Source organism: Cyanistes caeruleus, chromosome 2, assembly GCF_971803275.1.
Source record: "Cyanistes caeruleus chromosome 2, bCyaCae1.hap1.1, whole genome shotgun sequence".
Classification (NCBI taxonomy): Eukaryota; Metazoa; Chordata; class Aves; order Passeriformes; family Paridae; genus Cyanistes; species Cyanistes caeruleus.
In genome coordinates, this window is record NC_141702.1 from 47,530,356 (window position 1) to 47,549,664 (window position 19,309).

At 37.3% G+C, this 19,309-nt stretch overlaps 1 protein-coding gene across 2 annotated transcripts in view; it reads right to left on the minus strand.

Moving 5' to 3' along the window:
- HS3ST5 (heparan sulfate-glucosamine 3-sulfotransferase 5) overlaps window positions 1-19,309 on the minus strand; it is a 192,660-nt gene that overhangs the window by 86,536 nt on the left and 86,815 nt on the right. Inside the window, exon 2 of one of the 2 annotated variants that reach the window (XM_086876854.1) lies at window positions 6,394-6,601. The gene's annotated coding sequence lies outside the window, so the exon portion shown is untranslated. Of the gene's footprint in view, window positions 1-1,410; window positions 1,465-6,393; window positions 6,602-19,309 lie in introns of those variants that run through there. The other variant, XM_023923969.2, reaches the window with a different exon arrangement.

A 19,309-nucleotide genomic window follows, 5' to 3' on the forward strand; every position in this document is an offset into this window, starting at 1 on the left:
GAAGTTGTCCATTTGCAGAAAATGAAAAAGCAGTTGTTGATATCAAGAGATCCAAAACAGCTGTACCTTTGAGAACAAAGTTTATTGTGCTTTCTCTCCCGATGCAAATAAGAGCCTTGGAGACACTGCACTGAGGGAGCAATGTTCTCTTACTGTGAAGCAGAGATCTTTGTGGCTGGGCCTTTTTCTCGGAGGCACACGAGTATTTTCTAGATTTTGTTGGTTTTGCTGCCTCATATTGTAAGCAAAGTGAAAACTAACAGGCTGAAAAAACCCGTGTTGCAGATGCTTTTAACTGGACTGTGAAGAGTTCTTTGTTCGTTCTCTGGGGCCACAGCTGAGCAATGTGCTTATCCTGCCTTTTTCCAAGGATATGAACAGCCTCATTGCAAGCTAATGCTTAAGGCATGAACATAGGAATCTTGCTCAACTGGCTGTCTGGATCATTTCTGTCTTTCAACCAGTGTTGTCTGGATCTCCCCCAAATTCATTCTCAGCCAGATGCTCTTCTCCAGGAGCCATTTTCCTCTAGGCAGTGCAACATCTTTATGATGGCTCTGGTTACATCTGTAGAAAATGAGATATACACTTGGGTGTCATCTGCAAAGCTTGCTTAGCCCCTCTCTGGAGTATTTTGGGAGTACTGGGAAGGGATGTGGGAAAGGATTTATGGTCCTATGGTCAGACTGCAGGTGCAGGGTATTGGGAAAAAAAGAAAACAATGTTACCAGTTTTCTGGGGTCCTATTGAAACCAGACTTTGTCTCTGCACAGTATACAAGATTGGGGTATATTCACTTAACATTTAAAGGAGGAAGAGAGATAAATAATTCCTTGGCCCTGTCTGAAATTAAAAAGTCCTTGCAAATTAATACAGCACACCAAGCTGGATATTGCTGTAATACTAGCAAATGGAAACATGGTGCACAGTATAAAACTCCCTGCATAAAATAGATAGAATGAAGAATATTGTTTGTTACTGTAATACATTTTGGATATTGTGTGTTTTACATTTAATTTTACAGTGCAAAGGATATTACTGAAAGAACGGCTTTAGTTGATGCTTTTCTTATTTGGTAGAGCTGATATATGAAGAGGTTAATGTGCTAAATTTACATTTTCCTAGACTGATTATTTCTTACTCCAATCTGTCTTTCCTTGTTCTTAACCTCTTTAAAAAGAAATGATATAAAATAGGACTCTTTTTGACAATTTTAGCCAGAAAACCTTACTTTCCCTGCCGATTTTCATGCTCTACAAGCTTTGCCATCATAAACCACTTTGCATGTATTAAGGAGTATTATATTAGATGAGGCAATTTAAGTGTATCCCATTTCACTTGGTGAAACTAAGCAGCTTTGCATTATAACTAAGTTGAGATAATGAGAATGCGTTTTAAAGCACGTGTTACCTGAAACTGAAGTTAGCTAGTCATTCAATCCTGCAACCTGTGGGTTTGCAAAACGATGGCAGGAATCCTGCTGTGAGGGAGATAGGAAAATTATTATAATCTGCATTTCTAAATTGAATGAGTATTTTGCTCAGCAGAGGCCTCTTGACTGTAAATAGTCTGAAATTACATCCTGCTGTTTAAAATGCCTTTTTTTCCAAGTAAGTAAAAATGCCCACATTTTCTTAAATCAAATATTTTTTAAATCTTAGATGAATTAAATTATCGAGAGCGGAAAAGTCATAAATCCTTTTCTACTTCTTGTAAAAACTGTTTGATATTCACATTTATAATATAAGGGAAAAAAGGTCTAGAATTTATGGCTTTATGCTTTAATAATTTAATTATTATATTTTTAAAGCTTATCATCATATCTCTCTCATCATTTTTTTACTGAAAAAAATCCATGTTTACAAGATTTTTAATTTGTACAGGGGAAAATTGTATGAATCAGCTAATAGATATGATGTCTGAGTACTAAGGTAAATTCCTATTGAAAGTTTCCAGAAAAGACTCTACAAAAGAGAGCAAAAGACCATGGGTTTACAAGAAGGCAGAGGGTATAAATTTCTGCCACAAGAATAGCATGGTAAACATAACTTCATTCATGTGAGTTCTTTATCTCATTAAAGCTAGAAATGACACAAGAAAAAAAAAAAAAAAAAGAAAAAAGCCCTAGGGATAAGGATTAGAGGCCTCTGTAGTTGTTTGAGCAATGGTTTTCTACTGTGTGAAAGCAATACCTACTGTAAATACTTTTCATTACATCCTCTCTAAGAGTTCAAAATGGGATAGGAGGTGTCTCAGCCTATCTTCCTGAAATTCTCTGTCCTTTAAGTGATAACCAGTGAAAACATTTACAGTAAAAGTTGTTTGTGCTCCCACTGGAACTTTGCAACACTTGGCAGTGTGTGTGCTTCAAAGTTGAACAAACCAGGACAAATTCTCTTGCCCAGAGTGTGGATGACCCTGTCTCTCTACCCCAAAAATGTTGTCTGTATTCTTACCTGCTTCTTGGAAACTGTTCCTTCCCTACCTGCTTCCTGAAATTGATATCAATTGAAATCAATACTGTGCATTGAATGGGACTGTGGGGCAAAACCAAGGCAAAACAGGAATAGATGGGATGGATAAGCAGGATCCAGGAATCAAATTTGTGCCTAAGCCTTGTTTTGCTATTATAGATAGATGTTTGTGGCTTTATGTATTCTGATAAGAAGTGGTGGTTGAGAGGAAGATGAGGTCACTCTGATGTGAAAGATGGTTCTCAGGAGGACCAATGAGACAGGCAGAGATGATGACAAGGGTATAGACATACCTTAAACACAACCTGTTTTTCTGGAGCTTAAGGGACCTTATGCTGAGTTTCAGTCTTATTGTTTTGGATTAGGATTCACAGCTCTGACCTACTTCTGAAACGGTGCACAGACCACTTCTGGGGTATTTTTGTCACAAAATATATTTGACAGAAGACATTTTTGTTTCCACACATTAATTCAACCTCCTAGGACGTGGAAGGGCAGAATTCAGTCTTTCCTGTGTCAGAGGACTCTCCTCCCAACCTCTGGGAGGAAGCTGTAGCCTCCAGGATATAGTCTGTATGTTGTAGGCTTAGCACAAAATCTCCAGGATCAGTTTTAAATCTCAGGTTATGCCAAATGTTCCCAGTTCACAATCCCTTTTTTTTTTTTTTTTTTTTTTTCTTTTTTCCCCCTTTATTAAATGCACAATGTAGGCACTCAATGCAGTATAACCATCATTTATTCACTTACATCAGGGTAATTTCTTACCTTTGTTACTTAAAATTCTGTAGGCTTTGGGTATAAATCTATCTGCACATGTTTGATCAAATTCAGCCAGTAACAAAAATTAACCATGGAAAATTTGGACAGGTGGAACTCCACCGGTTTTGCAGCCAGTCAGATAATTTAGCTTACTCATTTTGATTTGCACTGTTTAAATGAACATGTCTATTACCTGTCAAAGACAGTTTGTTCTCCAATCTATCAAACAACGTTTGTAACAATTTTTGTAGCATTAACCATGAAATCCACAAAAATGAAAAATAAAGCAAGATTTTTTACACCATTTTACATCCAAATTTATATATTGGTATTAATGAATGTATGCTTTAGTAGCAATACTGTAAGCAAAGTGAAAGATGTGGAGGATACTTAACCTCATGAAGTACAAGTCCAAGAGCAAATTTTACATAAATTAGGGCAATTCTGGATATGAGTACTAGGAGAAAAACTCATTGAGATCATGCTTGTGGGGAAGGATTTGGGGGGTCTCATGGAGGAAAAACTGGACATGAGCCAACAGTGTGCTCTTACTGCCCAAAAGGCCAAACACACCCTGGAATGCTTCGAAAGAGAAATGTCCAGCAGGTAAAGGGAGGTGGCTCTCCTCAGCTCTGCCCTCGTGAGGCCCCACCTGAGTGCTGCATCCAGGTCCAGAGCCCTCAGCACAAGAATGATATGGACTTGTTGGAGTAGGTCCAGAGGAGAGCCACAAAGGCGATTAGAGGGATGGAGCTCTTCCCCCATGAAGATAGGTTAAGAGAACTCATCATTTTCAGCCTGGAGAAGAGAAGGCTTCTGAAAGACCTTATAGAAGCCTTCCAGTATCTTAAGAGGGTTTATAAAAAGGAGGAAGATGGACATTTTATATTGGCAGATAGTGAGAGGACAAAGGGGAATGGATCTAATGTGAAAGAGGGTAGGTTTTGATTAGATGTTGGGAAGAAATCTTTTTTTCAGAGAGAGGGAGAGTAGTGACAGTGGTTGCCCAGAGAAGTTGTGGATGCCCTGGCAATGTTCAAGGCCAGGCTGGATGAGGCTTTGGCAACCTGGTTTAGTGGAAGATGTCCCTGCCATGGCAGTGGGGTGTAACTAGATGATCTATAAGATCCCTTCCAACCTAAACCATTCTACAATCCAATCTTCCAGCATTATCTATCCTAAAATGGCAAGGTTTTATCAACAGCTATGCTGAGATAGCTAAACCCATAATCCTATCCTTTATGTTTATTTATCAGTCCACACACAGACATATTACACAAACCTCCCAAGTGCAAACATACACTCAGTGACAGAGGATTACAACACGTTTGACATTTTAACTCTACAACTGAGATGCTCATCTACCTCATAGGTATAAAACTATATAGGTATAAAACTATAACATCCACACTCAGAGGTATAAAAGATGTAATATTATCTAAAAAGTCCACATATTAAAGCTACAACATACGCTTTTATATGAATTTTACTTTCTTGGAAAATATTTAGGTATCACATTGAGGGCATTTCACAGAACTAACACAGCTCTCCTCCGCACAGAAAACTTTGCACAATCTTGCAACTCCTCTAACCTTCTGCTTTTAAATGGAGTCTGTATTTTTATATTCATGTTCTTGTTCCTACTGAAGTCTATTATAAAGATTCTCTGTAACTTCAATAGAACTTAGATAAAATGAAACTCCATTCATTTTTTTTTATTTGTTTGTTTTGGATTTTTTTCTCCTCCTATCTGGAGTAGATATTTGGTGCCAATGGGCAAACAATTCTTTTTGATGTGGGATGATATTTTTATCTTTTTTTTTTATTTTATTTTATTCAGGGAGTTGGTGTTTAGAATATAAATTCAAATGCTAGCTAGAGTAGCAGACAGAAGATGATTGATTAGAAAGCTGTTATTCAGATGATGGCACTAGAATCCCTCCATAAAAAAGAAAAAGCAGAACAGAGTTCTTATACTTCTAATTACATCAAATCTGAGCTCCATCTACTATAGCCAATAGGTTTCCTGAAATTATTTTAACAGATTTTAATAGATTTAATAGGAGATGCTTAATAAGAAAATGTAGTATTTGTAAAACTAGTTTTTTTTTTTAAATGTCCATATGAAATGAGATGAAGTTGACAGAATGAAACTGAAAAGAACCTTTCCCCCTCTTCCCCCAAACCCAGATAGAGCCTTAATCCTGAAAAATACTCTGCAGAAGATGAAAAACAGATGGCAATCATAGAATAAAATCAAGGTTACATGATTGTTCACTTTTCTTCTCTCCTGCTCATAGCATTATCCACATCATTATAAACATAGTGTTTTTTTATAATGTTATGATTAGTGCTGAAAATCCTGATGTATCTTTATGATCTTGCTACTTTCCTTGTCAGTTATGTGTCTGAGACATGACTTGATGAGCACATATGCCCACACACATTCTACCACCTTTCTGAGCATATATCTGCTTACAAAATTATTTTTTCTATGTTTTCAATCATACCATAAAAAAATTGTGTCAATGAATTATTCTGGTCAAGGTTGATCTCCTGAAGTGGCAAAGTAGTGTCAGAATAATATCAGCAGATTATATATAATATTTTAAAAGAAACCAAAGTGTAGAAAAAGCAATTTATCAAAATCTCAGTTTCCAGAAAATGAATAGCTGCCATTAAGAAGAAATTAATTTTTTCCAACATGCTATGTATGCCTTTGTCATTCTCCTTAAGCCTACATGCCATCTAGAACAGTCAAGCACACAATTGAACAAACACTCTGATCCCCACTGACTGTAAACAAGAGCCATCTCATGAACAAAGTAGAATACTGTCCCCTTTTTTCCAGTTGTAAATCAAGCAAGAGTGATTGAAATGCACTAAACACAACTGTAGAATTGCAATCAAATTCAGAGCATGGGTAGAGCATTCTCTTGGTGGCCAGCTAGTAATTTAGAAGGCTTTAGGTTGCCCGAGCTCACTAAGCACATTTATTATGAGGCAGTTAAGAGCATGATCTCAGCTATATATATGCTGTGTTAATCACCATTTTATTCATCTGTGTCCCTGGTCAGGCAACAAATTGAAACATAGTCCCTGGTGCTAAAGATTAAATGAAACAGTCCTGAAACCTGAAGCTTTTAAGAAAGACACTAACCTTTGTGTCCTTAGGCACATCCAGAAAGTCCAGTACATCTACATTTGGTGAAGAACATTCCAGAAGGATTTAACTCATCTGTTCCAGTGTTCAGTCCCAAGAAGACTTCAGTGGTCACTGAAAAGACCATTCAGGGAATAAAGCAACTCCAGGTATGCAGATGGAAAGATCAGACATCTCTGCTGAAATGGTGTACACCTCACTGTGCCTGCACAAAAAGAGAAGACACTTGCTGCATATTTAAAAAAACAAAACAACCCAACAAGCCAAATCAAAGAACTGAAAGAACCCAAAACCTCAGTTTCCCTGTATAAGAATGAAAAGAAATATTTTGCAGTAGGGCCCCAGAGGTAGTACATGTCAGCTCATGTTTCTGGAAGTACTGTGTCAGTATCCTGTAAACATTGGCAGCCTGCAATCTGGAGCACAGGTTAGAGAGGAAGGGGAAGGGGGAAGGAAAATTACAACAAATGCATTTCACAATACTAAGCCCCAAACAAAAGTCATTCCTAATGACAGAAAATGGCTAATTACACTTATTTTAAGTGGGCTACAGGAAAAAGAATGTTAGATATTTACTGGAAAGAGGTAATATATTGCACATGCTGCTGCTACTCTGCTACATTTCACCCTTGACATTGGCCAGAAATATATTTTACAGCCATTTTGTAAATCACAGGAAAAACTACTTTTATACTTAGAACAATTGCCAGACACATCTGGAGAAAATGGTAACAACATTTGATGAGAATTGTTTAGCTGATCTTATCTTTTTTCTATATTCTGTGGGTTTTTAGTTTTTTTTTTTTTAATAATCTAACTATGCCTCTGTATTGAAGAAGTGGGTCAAAGAGACAAACGTGAATATGGTATTTAATTGCAAACCCTGTACTACAATTTCTAGCTCCAGGCATGAACATATCTACTTTCATTCAAAGTAAATCAAGTCTCAAGGAATTTGGAATACAGTTAAGTCCTCAAAGTCATCAATGCCAATGTGACCTACCAAAAGACATTAACTCTGCAATTCTTCTGTTAGCTGGGAAAAAATATTTGGGAGTGGAGGAGCAACATTAAATCAAAAGGTTTCTACAAAAATATTGCAAAGAATGACCAGTTTGAACACCTTTGCAGTATTGCTGGAGTCTAAAAAAGTACAGATGTCTTTGCACACTTGAAACTAAATTTTGCACAACTGAAAGACCATAGAAATGTACAAGAATCTTGTAAAAGTCTAGGAGAGTAGCAGCCATCTTTTCTTTGCAATGAAATGTTTATTTCAACACATAATTTCCATCTACATTGCATAAACCACTTACTTGGCTCAAGAGCAGTTTACTTCTGACTGCTGTTGCCTGTAGGATACATGATTTGCAATGCTGAGTATTTTGTTTTTCCATCACAAACATTTATTCATTAATAATTTATCAGATAAATGGCTTCTGATTGAGCAATTTAAAAAATGTAGACAAATCAATGGCAAAAGACACCAAGCATCATATTATAATGATACAATAATTCGAGCTCATACATTAGGCTGAATTGATAGCGTCCCAAAAGCCCTCTTTCCATAGCTCAGTTTCAGAGAGTAAATGTTCAGCTGAAATAACTAATAAAACATCTCAACTACTGCTCTGAGAAATCATGCCAGTATCATGTACAGTATCTTTGAGGGCTAATAAGTTGGCTCTGGAAATCAAACAAGCAAACAACCCTAGAAAACGCCTCTGTGAACCTACAAGCTCTCCCTGGGGGGAGATTAATAGTCACATGGAGAAGACAATGAACTTGTCTCTCAGTCGTGTGAATGAGACTTTGAAAATCATAATGGTCTGATTCTTTGATGGCAGTGATACTTAGAGATATAGATTGTAGCATTAGATCCAAACAGTGTTTGTTATCACTTATATGTGCAACACAGACCATGAGGGAAGAAAATGTGATAAATCCCTTAAGAGGGAGCTCTTGAGGGCTCCTAATTTATCATGAATAAGTCCTGCTCTGAGTTACAGGATTTTCAGCTGAGTTGTTCACAAGGAAAGTAAAATGCATTCTAAGGGCTGTTCCATGGCCATCCTCAACCACCTTCGAGGTTTCAGAAAAAAGAAGGGAGATTTGAAAACACTCTTGGAGAAAAGCTGCATATAAATATTTTCCCTATTTCCTAATTAATCCTGAATTAAATGACTCAATATTTTCCAGGGCAGTAGTTAAGCTCCCTAAGAATAATGTTGTTAAAAGTCCTATTGTTTGATGGGCATTCTGTATTTGCAGAAAGGACTGGTTTCCCATCAGGCTTGGGGACACTGGTCAATAATGTGTTGACAGTGTGTAGACTTATTTACAAAATGGATACTGTTCAATTTAAATGAACACATTTGTTCTACAAAGAATAGATTGTTTTCAAACTTAGATGAAATTTATCTTCTATTATTTGATGAAAATTCATTAATTATATACAATAAGTTTCAGAAATGACAGATCTACCAATACAAGCCATAATTCAATGTGGAATATATGTGAACATCAATATATGTAGTTATATATAAATGATCACAAATATCATCAATTTATTTATTGTAAACAGTGCAAACAAATACATATGAAGTGAAAAATCAAATTAAATGGAGCAACATAGCAATTTTTTTCTGATTTGATTTCTAATTTAATTGTTTCTGACTGTGCTAATAAGAACACTAGAGCATCTTGTTTAGTAATTATACATTTTCAGTATGTGTTTATCCACTCTACCTAAGACTACAGTCTTTTTTTCCCACCAAAAAGTAAGAGTTGCTGAAGATATGCTTGCTTATTTTAAATAATGGACTTGAATTTGTTTACAGGTTTCCTTTTCTGAATCTGTTAGCTTCAGGGGGTTTTTGTGAAGCTCAAGAACAAGAAAGCACCCTGCAAGAAATATTATAAAAAGAGATAAGAAGACAAGAATCTCCTGTTCTTGTAATGACAGAGTTTCGAAATGAATTTTCAATTCTTTCATTTTGTTTTTTTTTTAATGATTTCTTTTCCTAGTTTTCTAGTTGTCTAGAAAACAACAAGCAGTTAAACACTTGGACATCATAAGTGACCTTCTCTTTATACACATGAAAGTTACACTTCCTCAAATAATACACAAAATCTGGTCATGTGCCCACACCATGTCCATTTCCATGAAAAATAAAATGAGTTTGGTAGTTGAATCAGACTTAACAAATTAGGCATTAGCTCTCGAAGTGTAAAGGCTACTCTGGAAGTTTCCAATCACCATCAGATTTTGTTGCCTACAAAAATAATGAATTTGCAATAATGTCATGAAATATCTATGTACAGAGAGCCATAATTGTGTTACTGGGGACAAAGAAAAAGAAAATAAAAACAATTATCAGTTGCTTACACATACTTTCATTTTCAGGCTTCCCCTGACTTCCTTCTGCTCCATAAAAATAATTTTCAGAAAATCCCCAAATTTCTGAGCCCATGGCATCTGTCCAACCCTGCTAATCAGACAGCTCCAACTTCTAGGAAGCCAGAGCTTCCAGTGTTTGTGTCTCTGGGATAAATCTTTCTGACAGACCCTACAGCCCTGGGGCAGTAGCACAGGGAAGCCCTTCAGAACACTCCTGCAGAGATGATCACACATAGTCCAGGAGCTCTTGATGGAATCTGGGAAGAATTTCTACAGATTGCTTTTTCCACCTGCTGCATAAATATGAAGCATACTTGCCCTCAGGGAAACAACCCTACATTCTTGCAAATTTTGACATGCCACATATTACTTTTTCAGCTGTTATTCAAAATGTTTTGAAGATGTCTGAAGCCATGGCAAGTCGCAATGGCCACCACACCACTGTGTTCGTCATCAGTTTTTCAGTTCCAAACTAGTTCCAGTTTTGGTTGCATGGTAGAATGAATTTCAAGCAGCTCAATGATTTGCCAAAAAGCTGAATACTAGCAACTTGCATTTCAAAAAAGATATATTTTTTCTTTTGAACCCAAATTTCAGTGTGAAAAAATATGGCTGGGAATATTTACATCAAGGTAATAAAAGTTGGTAAACATTGTGCTAGTGTGTCCACATTTCAAAATCTCCTCTTTTTCCTCTATTTAACTGTCAGGCAAAAGGTGAGATCAGCATTCCACACTAGTAATGTGTTACTATGGTGTAAACCTAGTGCAGTGAGTTTACACTAAGAAATTTATAACAAGCCAAAAAAATTATCAGAATAAAATTACATTAAAAAAAAGGTGTGAAATGTGCAGTAAATCTCTTGAGGCGGTAGTCTTAAATAACGAGGCTGTGTTGCAATAAATATTTAATAAGAAAAACAAGAATAAAATAATCATGAACAAATATTTTCAAAGTACCTTAGAACTAGAGTATAGCCCACAAAATGTCATTTATATCTGAGTACTGTTCAAAGTACCACAAAAGGACATACATTTTCTTATAACCACCATATTTCACTTTATGAGAGTGCTTGTGCATGAGCTCTGCAACAATTATTCAGTACAAATCGCTACCTGTGACAAGAGTAGCTGCTTTACTGATGTAAATCCAGCACATTAGCACAACTGTACAGACAGCTACAGCAGCAAAAACTCTGTCTCATGATCTACAGAAATAGGTCAGCTTTATGAGGAAATCACTTGTTCTTGGAGGAAATAAAAGAATGAACTTCCACTTGGGGAGAGATCCCCTTGAAGACACGAGGCTAATGTGAATTTTCTTAGCAGAAAACCTGTTTTCTCTGAGAGTGAGGAAAAGGAAGAGCCAGTGGCCCAGCATCCCTGCCTGGGTGCAGAGAGATGCCTTTCATCACACTTACATGAGGCACAGTGCACAAGGGTACAAGGAGAGGATGGAGCTGTGACAGCACTCACATCACAGCCTTTGGCAGCAGGGGTATACTGTGCTCACTGGCAAGGGAAGGCTACAACACATAGTGACCCTCAACAACTTTGTGTGACAGTGAGAAAATGACAAGGGCCAGTGGGACTCACACATGCTCATCAGCACATTGCAAACTGACAGCCCTGTCCAAAGATTTCATGAATGCGGGTAAGGTACTCACATCTGAAAAGAAGACATTTGTTATGAATTTATGTGTCATAATATATGTATTTTTATGTTCAAATATATTTAAATACATGTATTCCAATTATTTTTGGGCAAATGTAAGTGGATAAAGTCAGCATATATTATGGTAAGTGCCATGGATTTTTTTGCTTTCCAAATCTGTGTATGTTTTAATATCAGCTGCTTCATCTCTTCACAGCTACTTACTACATCTTACCATGCAATGACTGATAAAATCTGAAAGTGAAAGGGTGAAAAACCATCATAAGGGATTCTTCTCTTCTATGTCATGGGTACTGTCTTTTCTAATCCATGAGTTCACAGGTGAATTCTTCTTTGTTTTAGGGTTAGGCAGTGGGAGGATAGCTATATTTTTTGTCCTGGTTCCTGCCTTCTCAACTGCAGCTTCCAAATATTCCAGTTATCCAGATTTTTAAACAGAGGCAAGAAATCCCACAGGAATACCCATTACTGCAGCCTATCAGATACAAGGAGAAGATGAGGGAAGTGGGTTTGCTCAGCCTAAGAAAGGAAGGCTAATGAGAGACCTGGCTGTGGTCTGCAGCCACCTGAGAGGTGGGTGTGGAGGAGATGGAAACACTTCCAAAAAGAGTCTCCTCAAAGGTCCACAGTGGGAGGATGAGAAGCACTGGGATGAGGTTGAGGTACCTGCTGTGTGACTGGCCTGTTTTCAGTGAGAGGTTGGACTTGAGGCGCCCTGAAGCCTCTTGTCCCCAGGTGACTCTGCTGAGCAGAAGTCCTGGCTCCCCTGACAAATCAAACGCTGCTTCCCACAAAAATGCTAGGCATTTCTCAGAAGAAAGAGCTTATCTTTCTGAGTGAAATCTGCACTGCCATCTACTCCGAATCTCAAATCAGATTTTAAGCACGAGACCCAAAGAGTCTCAGCCTCGTCAGCTTTCCGGTGGAGGTACTGTCCCACACAAACGTAACTTCACAGACCTGAGCTGGCTTACAAAGATGCACAGATTGTAGAGAGCAGTAAATATGATCTGAATGCAAATATCACTATGATTTATCTTTTCAGTATGTTTGCCCATTAAACTAAGTTCTTTTGGGAATGAAGTACAGGCCAATTGAAAAATCAGTTAAATGTGTCCTCTTGATCGCTTTTGCTCCCAAAACTGATGAGCATACAAATTACATGAATTAATACTTTTCAGTTCTAATTTCTCTGACTGGAAAGTTTATTTATTTAATCTGTGTTTATAGGAGGTTCACATCTTCTCAGTGTGAAGGGTTTTAACATGATTCTAGGCAGGCAGAGTAAACAGTGTAATGCTGCACTGAATCTCCTGGTATTTTGTTCAACCTCCTCCTCAAAGGCAGCATCCTTTGATCTCAGTCCCTTGCTTCTGGACCCCTTCCCTCTCCTGGCTGCAGCCTCATGTGACACCTGCAGCTGGTGGGGAAGTGGGAGTTTTCCACAGGCATGCAGTGGAACAGCTGCCAGGTGCGTGAGGCAGCACTCTGGGTATGCATTCATTGTGTATCTGTCTGTACAGGCTAAAAATGCAGCCTATCGCTACCCAGACAGTTGTTTAAGCAGTGCAAATGGCCACTTTTTCAGAAATTGGGTCTGTACTTTGACTGAAGACTCTGCCAGCCATGAAGAATCAAAAAACTTGCCTGTGCTAACAAAATTATCTTCCTGTTTCCTGGTTTCCATCATAAACACACGCAGAAAGAGTTGCTCTGCACCATGTAACAGCCACATTTGAGATAGAGCAGCAGTCTTTATTTCCAATTTGCTTTTATGTCAGTCCCCATCTTGCCCAAATCCTGTCAACCATTATCATATTAACACAGATTTGAAATACTTTTTTCCTTTACAGAGCAGAGATATCCAGTCCAGTTTCAGATGAGGTTAAAGTTTTGCAGTGTTCTCCTGTCACATGTCAGATTAATTAACTCAGACCTGATTAATTTAAACTAGAAGTTTCTTTAATTCAACCTTCTAGAATACCAAATTCCACTGATTTCCTGCAGAGATACACAGGCACAACAATTCCCATTGCAATCTTTCATTATTCTTTACAGAGATACTGTGCCATATTCCATATTCCCACTAGAATTGCAGTGATGTGGCTGTACTGACATGGGTAAAATTATTCTTGATTTACTTTGGCACAAAAGAGATCAGCATCATGTCTACTGGGATAAGATAGTTCCTCCCCGTGGTCATATTTACTTTACTTAAGACTACCAAAAAAAAAGTATTGCTCAGACAATTTCAGTATACCATCCTTTCTCACAGGAAAAAAAAAAAAAAACAAAAAAGGAAAAGTATAATTACAGCCTGCTCTAAGGTGAACTGCTGCTTTTTGTGATTATCTGGAAGAATGAGAGAATGAGAACAGTATCAATCCAGCAAAGTATCTCTGATGTTTGGTTTTACATGTACTCACAATATTCTTTATTTACTGCTTAAGAAATAATCAGGCCTGAAAAAAACTTTCCTCAAAAGAGGGAGGCAGCTTTCATTAAAAATTGAGAAAGCAACTGAAATGAAAATAATTTAAGCTCATGTTATTTTTATGCACAAGTATTTGCCAGCTTTGGCAAAAACCAGCAGATCCTCTAGAAGGCACCACCAGGAATTGCTGTCTTTGGCTTGCGGAGTTCTATCAACTAAGCAAAAAGGAAGACTGGGGAAAACAGCTAAAAAAGAGGCATTTGATAGATGAAGATTGTCAAGGATAGGCAAGCAAGTGACAGAAGCTGCTTCATCGAGGCAGGAAGATGAATGCTTCAAAAGACTTTCTTTTCACATTGGTGAATATCTTCCACTATTTCTATTTAACTTATCAAGATTAGTGCTATCTGAAAAATTTATTGGCTTTTTAGAAGTCAATTAGCATTACTGAATAACCACTTTACTTCTCATGCGTATCAGTTTTGGAAATTAAGTGTACATCCTCAGGGTGCTCAGGCCCCAGAGTGGTAAGAATAATACAAGACCTTGAAATAAGTAGAAACTGCTCAATATGTAAACATATTGATATAATTCTACTTGTGATAATGTTTCAACAGGCTGTGGGGACGAGTGACAGCGCTTCTGTGGATGCACAGAAAGTTTGTTTAGCCACAACTCTTGCCCAATACATCTTCTCTTTCAGCACTAGTTTGCAGCCCCAGCATCTCCTAATTAATCTATGAAACTATCAGTTACTCCATGCAGCCAAGAAGCCTTAAAGGCAAAATCCTAGGCCTTTCCCTAACATTTCACTAACATTAATATGAGTACTTTGCATAAAGAGCTTGCAAATGGGGTTCAAAAAGTTAAGCAGAGGCTCTGTTAGCTCTTCATCCTGACATAACAAGCTGGACATGAAGAGTATTGAATCATCTCCACGTTTGTATTACTCAATCCATGAGCTTTAAAGACATGCAGAATAAAAATTTTCTTAGGAGTTCTCACTGTGCTGTAACACAAAAATCTTTTGCAGCTGAAAAATCTCTTTTAAATTAAAATCTAAATTGAGGATTTCCCCCCTCCTCTGATAACACAGCCATAATTTTCTATTATTTTTTTGTATTTTGTGATCTTCCATGTGCAATTAGGGTATGCATTCTAGGTTTTAGGTCTATTTTAATTCATCTCTCAATGAAAACAGGTTCTTATGTGCCCCCTTGACACTGGACTTTACAAAACTTCAACAAAAGATCATTGTGCTTAAAGAACACTGCCAACGCTGAAAAAACCCACAAAACAAAATACTCATCAGAAAACACCACCTTTTCAAAGCAGGTGTTTATGGAGAGGGAGCTCTCTTGCTGTCTTAAAATTCCCCCTTAAGTTAATTTTGCATAACAGCTATGGTTAAGTGGCAGATTGGGTGGATCTGGCACAGCTTGTGACCCAAAAAGACCATCAGTAGCCATGCTTTGAAACCTAAGATGCTCTCTGCATACAGCAGCAGAGACTGAGATGGATGTCAGAGGCAGCTGGATGCCAGAAAATGGAAATAGTTGTGTGGGTCACTAAAACACTGATGTCAGCTCAGCACCTTACACCTCCGTGTGCTCAGGCTGAAGTGACTTCTGATGTTCATAAATCTCCCCCTTCTACCTCTGGTTTTCTTAAGGGATCAACATGAAGGCAATGAAAAAGGCACCAGGCAGAGCTGAATTAAACACACAGACATATTTTCAGCCATGCTCTCTCCACCCTGCCCATAACAGGTATGATTTCAGTACAGGTAGGGACAGATGCATATCTGAGGAAGAGGTTTAATCTACCAAAGTTTATTCCATTTAGAAGGACTATTTTCAGGACTACAAAGAAAGAATCATTCTTCAATCAATATCTGAGAAGATCTGTGTCCAGTAAGTGCTTACTACTTTTTTCATGCTCTTCTCTGGAGACCTATGAGACAGATGGCTCAAAGGACCTAACCCTCATTTCTCCAGAACAGAAGGCTTTGCCCTTGGGCTTATTGCTGTCACAGCATGCATATGACCTCTGCTTCTCTTTTCCTGAAGCTGAGCTTGCTCACTAGTTCTAGGTCCTGTGGTGACTTGTATGGGCAATGTTTATTTGTCATCAAATAAGCTTAAAATTATACCCAGAAAAAAAAATAAAAATACAAAAAATTTTATCTTCCTGTTTTGGGGAAAAAATTTTAAACTTTTCAGACTAGCTTTGCTGAAAGTCAAAAGATTAATCCTATTTGCAAATATGTATATGCAAATGAACTGTATCTCTCAAATGAGAACTTGCATAGACAAACTTTCAGGTTCAAGAACCCAGGTGTAGCAGCTGTGATCATTTAATTTCTACAGACACATTTCTGATGAAACAGATTAATTTTAAAATGTGCAATATGGACAGAGATGCAGCAATTCACACTGCATTTCAAACAATTCCTGCTCAGCATTGCTAATTAGGAAATCCCAGCAAAACAAGAAATATGATACCTCATAGTGCTGTCAGAAGTCTGAAAACCAGCAAATTCCAAACACTCCAAAGAGAAAGTCTTAAGAACTCCCAGTGCAACAAATCTGTTCCATATGAAAGCTTTATAGATCTCGTTCAAAGTTTCAACAAATGCAAATATCATCACTGCTTATAGGCTCTGAGCTGATGTCATCTGCCATACCTCCATGGAAGTCAATGATGATACATTGATTTCCACTAATGAGGGTCTGACCAAAAAAAATGCTGCATTCATTCACCTAAGAAATTATTTTTTCCCTCCCACTTTCAAACTTTATTTAGCTTTTCTCCAGGGGAGCAGAAGTGCTGAATTAGCATTACATACATTCAGCATCCTCACCCAGAGCCAAGCACACTGTAAGCGCAAGGAGGGCATAAGGAATTCACCACTGTGTCTCAATCTTAGTATATAGATTGAGATAATCAGTGTCATAGAGATGAAGAAAAAGCATCACAGAGGTTGTTCTGGAAAAGTTTTGAGATGTCTAGAAAACCTGTGCCAGCACTTGGGAAACAAGTTAGGTTTAGGTAGTTTTAGAACTCCAGATACAAGTAAAGCACTTAGGAAGAAAGAATAGAAGAGTTCAGTTGGGTAATCCCTCAAAAAATTTTAAAGAAGAAAACTTCTGAGAAACAAGATAGATTGGAATAATAAAAATAACTTAAAATATATCCTCCTGGTTTAGCACTATTTTTTAGTCCTATCAAAGTACCATGTTTTCTCTGATAAAATGTAAGAACGGAAGTATAACTTTTCTTAAGAAGAGTGATGAGTGACCCAGTTTTAGAGGTAGCATTCATACTCTTATCCTCTGGGTTTTATGTTTAAAAGATTATCTTGACATTAGTAAAGAGGCTTTACTGTATTTTCCCAGTTAAGTTTTGGACTCCACGTTTACAGAGAAAGCTAAGCTGATAAGAGAGAAGAAAAAAGGTTTCAAACGAGTTCCATTAAAAAAAACACAAAAGCCTTTTAAAGATACTCATTTCTGAAATTTCTTTTTGCGTTCCATTCCATCCTCCCCTCATCCCCCTCACCCCTCACCCACCAAAAGCACTTGTTGGATGACTTATTTGATGCTATCCCCATCTAGAACTCAACAGTTATGCACAGTGAGGCTCCTTAGGTTGCAGCAATTTTAAGTAGGACACTTATTCTCCCCAGAGAAGAGAGCAAAGCCCCAGGCACTCAGTGTACTTTCCTGCCACTTGTCAGAAGTACTCGCTTTGTTTGGTTTAGAAGCTGGGATTATACCAAAGATGAGAGTCAGGGCTATGATTATTTAAAGAAACCATTTTATCCTCACACCTCGATAGAACCCACATCATGGTCAGGTCATTGAGTTCTTTCATTAAAAATATTCTTTCACCAGTATCACAGATACAAAACTCTTGTTATCTAAGAAAGTTACATATAAAAGTAATTTATGCAAGAAAAATAGTTTAGCTATCCAGGCAACAGTTAAAAACATTTCCATTTTGCTCACATGCTTTTCTTGATCAGTAGTACAAAGAAGGTCCTTGTTTGAATTTTTCAGTGATTAAATCTAGCTGGGAATGAGATTTGAATGAGATGTTGGTTGCCAGGCCAGATAAACAGATTCACCCTCCTTTTGGGGTTTCAAAGGTTGTTTTCAAATTGAGTACCTTTTTTTCAGACATGACATATTCTAAAGCTGTTCTGAAGGGCTTACTGCTGTGGTTACAACCTGCATGGGTTGACCTGAAATATACCACAAACAGCTTGATTTAAGGCCAGAAGGAGACTTGTACCCTTCACTTTCCTATGAGAGCAACTCAGACATGTAATGTTATTATAATATCTTTATAGTTTTGAAATGCAAAAAGCCAACCATATAATCATCACGTTCTATTCTACATAATTACAGTAATTTTGTAACATATCCAGAAAGTAAACACAAAAGAAATGTAATTGCAGTTTTCCCCAACAGCTGGTAAAACCACTGTTTTAAACTTAAACTTACAAAACCACTGTCATTCCTTATGCTAGCGATGACTGGAACAGCACAAAACAATCTTTAAATTTTGTTGTTTTATAAAATATATTGATTAAACAGTTGACTGAAGTTAGAGATTTCAAATAGTGGAACATCCCAAATGATATAAGAAGGATTTTGCATATTGTCAGTGGAACAAAGGAGCAGAGAGCACTTGCACAAAGTGGTTTTGATATCAATAGGCTGAATTGTCACAGCTATGAATCATCATAAAAAACTGCTGTACTAAGTAATACAAGACTTTGTAAGGTATTCTTTAGTGAATCATCGGTTTAAAAAAAATCCCAAAACTAAACCCCAAACCATTTAACTTCTTTTATCTTTTTTTTCCCCCTATCAGAATGATATTACACAACACAGAAAACTAATTTTCACATTCTAGTGCCCTATTGTACATGCCCTCAAAAGAAATAGAATGGTTCTCTTTTTCTTTAAGGTAGCTATGAATATATGAGAAAATATCAAGACTAAAAACACCCCAGCATTTTGATTGATTGAAAGATTAGCATCCACTGAATTGTTTCTATTTTTTTTTTGGTGGTAGTTTCATAGTATCACTTGCATTTTATCTAACTTTTTGTTATTTTTATTCATAACATGGGGAGAAGGGGGATAAGTAATGGAAAGGGTACTCTAGTTATTTGAGCTTTTGTCATCAGGAAGAAAACAGACACTTTTGTGTGGGATAGGGAGGCTCCAGCACATCAAGCTTCCATGGTGAAGGGAGATGGCACTGGTGTAGATAAATCAGACAAATGCTCTGTACCCACACGCAGTCTTCTGCCAGCTGCACCAAACACAAAACTGATTTATACATATTTTAGAAAGGAGATGAGGTTCCAAAGAGGCTGTGTGGCATGAAAC